At 33.3% G+C, this 7,357-nt stretch overlaps 1 pseudogene; it reads left to right on the top strand.

Annotated features, from left to right (window-relative positions):
* The first annotated feature begins 1,317 nt into the window (after positions 1-1,317).
* LOC125202668 (receptor-like protein 2 pseudogene) lies at positions 1,318-3,498 on the top strand (annotated as a pseudogene).
* The last annotated feature ends 3,859 nt before the right edge of the window (positions 3,499-7,357 follow it).

Genomic DNA, 7,357 nt, shown 5'->3' with positions numbered 1-7,357 from the left:
ATATGACAAAGAACATATGTATCGCGACTTGTGCATCCTATTCCTATTTCACATTTATAAAAATTCTCATTAATTCATAGGCAATTATGGTTGCCATATTCGAATTCTTTTGATATGGGAGTTGGTAAGATCTACAAACCTGTAATCTATAACACTATAGATTAATATAGCCATGAATAGCAATTCAATTAGTAAACAATACTCCTCCATCCAATAGATTGAGATTTTAGTCATCGTGGACTAAAAATTAGTACTATGATATTTGCAAGTGTTATATTACTAACTCATAACTTAATTGCTAACTATAATTAAATATAGTCATTAGATATTTAAATTAAAGGCTTAGATCATTAATCCCTAAATGTCAATACGATCAACGAAAAATGTCAATAAGGCCATAGGATTAATTCCAAAAAATATCAATAGGAGTATTAATGTCAATTAACTACATATTTAGTTATAACTAACTTTTAAAAGAAATCCCAAAACTTTAAATTCATATAGCATATATCAAATTAAAGATAATTTCATAAGGATTCCAACGATAATGCATGTTCCGGCGTCAAAATTTGAAAAAAAAAATCGAAAATTTTTAATTTTTTCGTACAAGCAGAAATGTTAACATACTATATAAAATATGTCAATATAATACATGTAGAATGTCAATATAAGCAATGGGTTAACATTCTCAAAGCATTGTGTTGACATTCTCAAAGCATTGTGTTGATATTTTCGAAACACTATATTGACAGTTTCATCCAAAATCCTAATTTGAAGTTTTTTTTTTGTTTTTTTTTTTTTATTAATAAAAACGAAAATTATGCGTGACAAATTGTAGACCATACGTTTTCTAAAATTTTATAGCCTTAATTAGTTGTAATTAACAATTAAATAATAAGTTAGCGATTGATCAGTAGCAATTAGATTTATATTCTCTTGATTATTCAAATATTACTCAATGGTGTGTTTGTGTAAAGTGGAGCATCCACTCACTCCAAATAAGTTGTTTATAGAAGGTTGAACTTGATTTGATATTTTATTGGTAAAAGACCAAGTCTTTCATGCTTTTGTTCGAAATAAGTGTCATTTTTTTCTTCTTTTAACGTATGAAAGTCTAGGTTTTACGCTTAATTATTGATATTGATATATGCTATTTGCAGTGAGACATAGTAGAGTTAACAACAAAATGAAATTACCCAAATCCATGTCAATAAGGGTGGACCTGTCCCATTTCCCTATGCACCAAGGAATTATGCTTTTCCAACCTAGTCTATTCTTTCCAATTTTCAAAATACTCTCTTGAAATATAAAAGAGTTGAGGAAGGGAAAAGAAGTGAGATAAATTAATCAAAATGGCCAAACTCATGCTACTTATGATCCTCTCTCTCAATTTGTTTCTCCTCTCAATAAATGGTGTACTAAGTTGCAACAAACAAGAACATGATTCCTTACAAACATTCATCTCTTCCCACTCCCCTCCCCTCAACCCCAGCCTCAACTGGTCTCCCTCCACCAATTGCTGCCATTGGCAAGGCATAGCCTGCACATCCCGCAACGGCGCCCCTCGTGTCACACATCTTTGGCTGCCGGAAAAAAATCTCTCCGCTACCTCTCTCACTCTTCCAAATTACCTTCCTTTCCTAGCCCACATAAACCTCTCCCACAACCAACTCTCTGGCCTCCTCCCCGCTCTCTTTCCTCACCTCCTCACTCTCGACTTGAGCTTCAACTCCCTCTTCGGTCCACTCATCCGCACTTTCCCCATCACCATCCACACTCTAGACCTCTCAAGCAACCATTTCAATGGCTCCTTTGATCCCTCCTTTCTTCTCCCTCAACCATCCAATTTAGTTGTCTTCAACGTCAGCAACAACACTTTCACTTCCTCCAATCCTTCATCTATTTGCAACATCTCCCCGCTCATCAAAATCTTGGATTTCTCCATGAATCAATTCATTGGTCCATTATCACCTTCCCTCACCAAATGCTCAAACCTTCAAGTTTTCAGAGCAGGCTCCAACTCCCTCTCGGGTCCACTGCCACGCGACCTTTACACCTTGACAAGGTTGCAAGAAATCTCCATACATAACAACCAACTTTCTGGGGCAATCAACAAGGCCATTGTGAATCTTTCAAACCTCATTATCTTAGAGCTCCATGTTAACCAACTGAGTGGTGAGATACCTCAAAATATAGGGTTGCTTTCCAAATTAGAGCAGCTGCAACTCCACTCCAACAACCTCAACGGAACCTTCCCACCCTCTCTAACAAAATGCACCAACCTCACCACTCTTCTCCTTCGCAACAACCTCCTCAACGGCCAAATCTCCACTCTCAACTTCTCCAAACTCCAACGCTTGCAAGCCATTGATATCGGAAACAACACCTTCTCTGGTAACATCCCGGACACCCTCTGCCTGTGCAAGTCCATCACAGCACTCCGGCTTGCCTTCAACCAGCTCAGCGGCGAAGTCCCTCCTTGTATGACCTCTCTCAAATCTCTCACACACCTATCCCTCTCCGACAACCACTTGTCCAACGTTGTTGGGGCCCTGAACACACTCAAACACTGCCAGAATCTGGCAGTCCTCTTCCTCTCCCGATGCTTCCACGACGAGAGCATGCCCGACGACGACCTGCTGCACCTTGACACTTTCAAGAACCTGCAGATTCTGAGTCTAGGAGGATGCAAACTCAAAGGCCAAATCCCAACTTGGATTTCCAAACTGAAAAAACTCAAAGTTCTGAACCTCTCATTCAACAAACTCTCAGGCCCAATTCCGGCATGGATAGGATCAATGCCAAGCTTGTACGTCCTCAACTTAACTCAAAACTCACTCACGGGAGAGATCCCATGTGAGATAACGCAGCTGCCGGCGCTGATATCCGACAAAAGTAGCACAGACTTGAGCCATCTCGCGTTGCCCTTTCTATACGACAATCTTCAGTACAACCGACTCTTCAACCTGCCGCGTGGCCTGAAACTCGGGAACAATAACCTCAGTTGCAAAATTCCGGTAGAAATTGGGCAGCTGAAGCTCCTCCAAGTATTGGAACTGAGCAATAACAAGTTGAGAGGCGACATTCCTGAGCAGCTGGATAATCTTACAAATTTGGAGAAACTGGACATGTCGGGGAATGATCTGACGGGAAAGATTCCGGAATCGCTGACGAAGCTGCATTTCCTGTCAGCATTCAGCGTGGCGGATAATGATCTGGAAGGGGAGATTCCAAAGGGGGGTCAGTTTGAGACGTTTGGAATTGACGCGTTTGAAGGGAACACTAAACTGTGCGGCGAGGTGATACACAGAAGCTGCGGCGTGGTTGTGATAAACAGGCCTAGGCCTGCGGAAGAAACAGATGGCGGGAGTAGAAGTTTTTGGTATGATATCCAATTGCCTCTTGGATTGGGATACTTTGTTGGACTAGTTGCATTTACTGTTGCTGTCTTCTTCAAGAATTGGTAGTCATTTAATATAAATTACTACTACAAAATCACTTGCTGTTATTCTATCTCATTTTCATCCATATAAGTAAAATAAATAAAGTTTCTGCCATGGAAAGTATATGTGAACAACCCTCAACCCAAGAGGAGTAAGGAATTGTCCACCTGACCGCCCTGAAGAGCCTCTGCGTCGAACTTCAGCCCCTTCGAGTTAAATGAATGAAATTTTAAATAAAGTATTTTCAAATAAATAACAAAATAATGTTATTTCCTTGAGTGTATAGTAGTGAAAAAAGTAATAAATTTTATTTATATAATTAATGTAAAAGTAAAATAATTTAAAGGATAAAACTAGACAATTATCAAAACTAGTATCACACCCGTGTGATGCACGGATCAATTTAATTTCATCATAATAATATCGTATTTTGAACTAATTACATAAAACCAGATATAATTATATGATCTCATGGTTAAAAAATCACACATGTGTAAAATAATTTAAAATGAACAACCCCAAAACATATAATTAAACGACTTTATAAATCAACAAAGTGCTTTAAGAATCACAGATGTGTAAAACAATTTAAATGACCATTTTATTCCCTATCACAAAACAGTAATCATAATTCTATATTGTATTAATCTCTACACCAAACAACAATCATGATCTTTTATTTTGTTAATAGACAACATAAATGCTTCAATATCATACACATCAAAAAGTAGAGATAATCATCAATCTAAAGATTGAATAAAATATAAGTACGCGGCATAAAAAAATTTACTATATAATAACAATATATTCATTCATAAGGTTTGGAAAACTTATTTGCATCAACCTCCTAGATATACAAATTAAAATTTTCAAAACATTCACACAATCTCTCTCACGAAATAAAAGATACTCCTACTATATTGCTTATGATAATTGTGCATGAAAATTATTTCCAAAGTCAAGCCCAACACTTAAAACTCAAAACCCAAGACTAAAAAGAGTTACAAAATAAATAAATAAATAAATAAAACATTAACCAAACATAAACACATTGTCAAATCTTCTTCTTCACTCAGATGTTAATTTCTTCTGCAATATACTTCTGCTACAGCTTACGTATCCATCTCATTTCCTCCTTATTCTCGATCAATTGGAGATTCGATATCAAATTTCACTATCTCAAAAGATTTAGATTATTTTAAATTTTAGATTAATAATTAAAATAAAGAAAATATTGGCAGCTCAATATCAATTATCAAAATAAACTACAAATCTCATACTTACATGAAATTATTTAAAATTTATGCTTAAACAATTACTTCCAACACCACAATCCACATAGTGTATATAATTCCTGCAATTACATAAATAATGATAATTAATCAAATCTATCCAATCAAAAGATGAACCCAAAGAATAAAGTTTATCGGAAATTCAGTGACATATAATAGAAAATAAAAAATAGTGAGTGAATTTATAACTACCACATGCCATATTTTTATCATCAACAAAAAAGAATTAGGATCTTAATTTAAATGAAAATAAATATCAAATAAGACGTTATATATATATAAAATAACTAATCACAAAATGTTATTTTTTGTTGATTACCTTCTCACCCAAGCTTCCTTGAACTCGATGATGAACTACAGCCGAGCAATTAGGGTCATCTACATACCCAAAGACCAGTATAATGATCTCACCATTTACTTTTTACATACACCCTCCAACATATCAAAGAAAATGAAATGTACCGGTTGTTTGAAAATTCTTGTCGTACAATTACAACACTCAACTATTGCAATGAAGATAACTTTAACGGCCTTTCTCTTTTGACAAACTTGACGTAAGAATGTTGTGGAATACAATATGGTATTTGCATCTATTGACCATATATTTATAGCAATAGATTTAAATAGGATAGGTTAATTCTCTTTAAGTAATTTAATAAGTAATTTAATATTTTATTTAGTGGAGAACTGTTACAATAATCATTGTGTTAATATTTATTAAGAAATTTAGGTTAAATTGTCAAAATTTTAAATGGATGCTAAAAGGAAATACATTTTGTAGCCCATTTTCCATGGTCAAAGGAATTGAAACGATTCTTCCCATATTTAAATATTTATGCACTCATCAACATAAATAATAGTATAATTTCCACATCAATATGGTTAAACGGATGAGGATGCTATAGCTTGCAATAGTCAAACTAATACAATAATTATGAGTAATTGGCAGTTACAATATTATCATGACTTAATTCAAGGTATAATGATACACAAATTAAATAGTACAAAATTACAATCAAAATCCAAAATTTATACATATTTAAAATTTTACCCAAAATTCACAAATATTCAAAATATGACCAAAACTCGCCTTTTATATATACTAGTGTTAACCCACGTGCGATGCACGACGGAATATATTTTCATCATACGATTTTAAAATACTTATTAATTAATTAAAATAAAAAATAATATAACTATATAAGATTAAAAATAGAAAATTATACTATAAATAACAATTCAATAAATATACTCCAGTATTTAAAATGGAACCAAGACCAACACAATTATTTGGACACGAAGAAGAGAATATCAAGTGTTGATACTTTTGAAAAATATGTTTAAAACAATCGTTCATATCTCTCTACTGAAAAATGTAAATCACAATATATACACGCGGTACTCTAACTATTGTAAGAAATATTGGGATACAATTCTCGAGTCAAGAATGTTATGATTCTTCCTCTCTAAGAACTGTAAGAAATATTGGGATAAAATTCTCGAATCATACATACACGCGGTACTCTAACTATTACAATCAAAAGAAAGAAAAACAACAATACATAAAATGGAAATTACAATAAAAATTATAAAATAAACTGAACTATAAGTCTAGTTGAGAAAACTCCTCTTTCAGCAAGACAAAGTACATTACGGTTAGTGCTCTCGGATTGACGTATTATCTCCAAAGATGAAATCCTCCTAACATACGTAACATCTCAAACCTGCTAGGCACCGATGATTTGATGGAGCTCCAAAAATTGAGTAAAACAATGTTCCTAAAATGTACAATAAAATGTTGGTGGAGAATACTTTAGTTGGTTTGATTCCTCCACAACTCTATGCCTTTTATAGGCACAGAATTAGTCCATGAGAGATCATGAAATTAAAACAATATAATTATAAATTTAAGACAATAGAAGTTACAAAATTTGACTTTTCTTATTCATTTTTGTTGTTAATAGCCATGTATTAAAAGTTTAATACGTTTCTTATTATGAATACCCGATATTTCTTATAGTTTAATTGCATAACATTAGTTCATAGACATGATTCAAACTAATTAATCGGATGGTGGTGGTAAATTGCACTAATTCTTTAATCCTAATTAATATTGAATTGGTAATGGTAATAAATATGATAATGATAATGGTAATGGCAATTAATATTGAAATAGTAATAAATATACATGATAATGTATTAAAATGTATGTGACGGTTACAATTTTATTGGTAGAATATAAAAAAAACTTCCACTACATTATTTAATTTAAATTTATTTTAAAAAACGTGAGCTCCAATTCCAATATTATCAAATTGATCCCATAACTTATAAATATATTAGAATGAGGACAAAACTTATAAATATTTCAAAAGAACGCCAAAACTCGGCTTTTATATATATATAGATATAGATGTTAGATAAAAATTTTGGCAGAGCAGAGATTCAATCCCACGATCTCATGACCTCGACTTGGTTTGACCAATTTATGACATACTATAAAATGGTCGATATCAAGTCGACAACTACATTTCCTTCTTTAATGCTTTTTATACAAAAAATGTATCGATGCAATACTACAGTACTGTTGAACCAAATATCAGAACCTAATTTTGTACGCTA

This window comes from Salvia hispanica, chromosome 2 (assembly GCF_029641045.1).
Source record: "Salvia hispanica isolate PSC_SH4W2 chromosome 2, Shi_PSC_v1, whole genome shotgun sequence".
NCBI classification, from domain to species: Eukaryota; Viridiplantae; Streptophyta; class Magnoliopsida; order Lamiales; family Lamiaceae; genus Salvia; species Salvia hispanica.
This window is presented reverse-complemented; position numbering and strand designations above follow the sequence as displayed.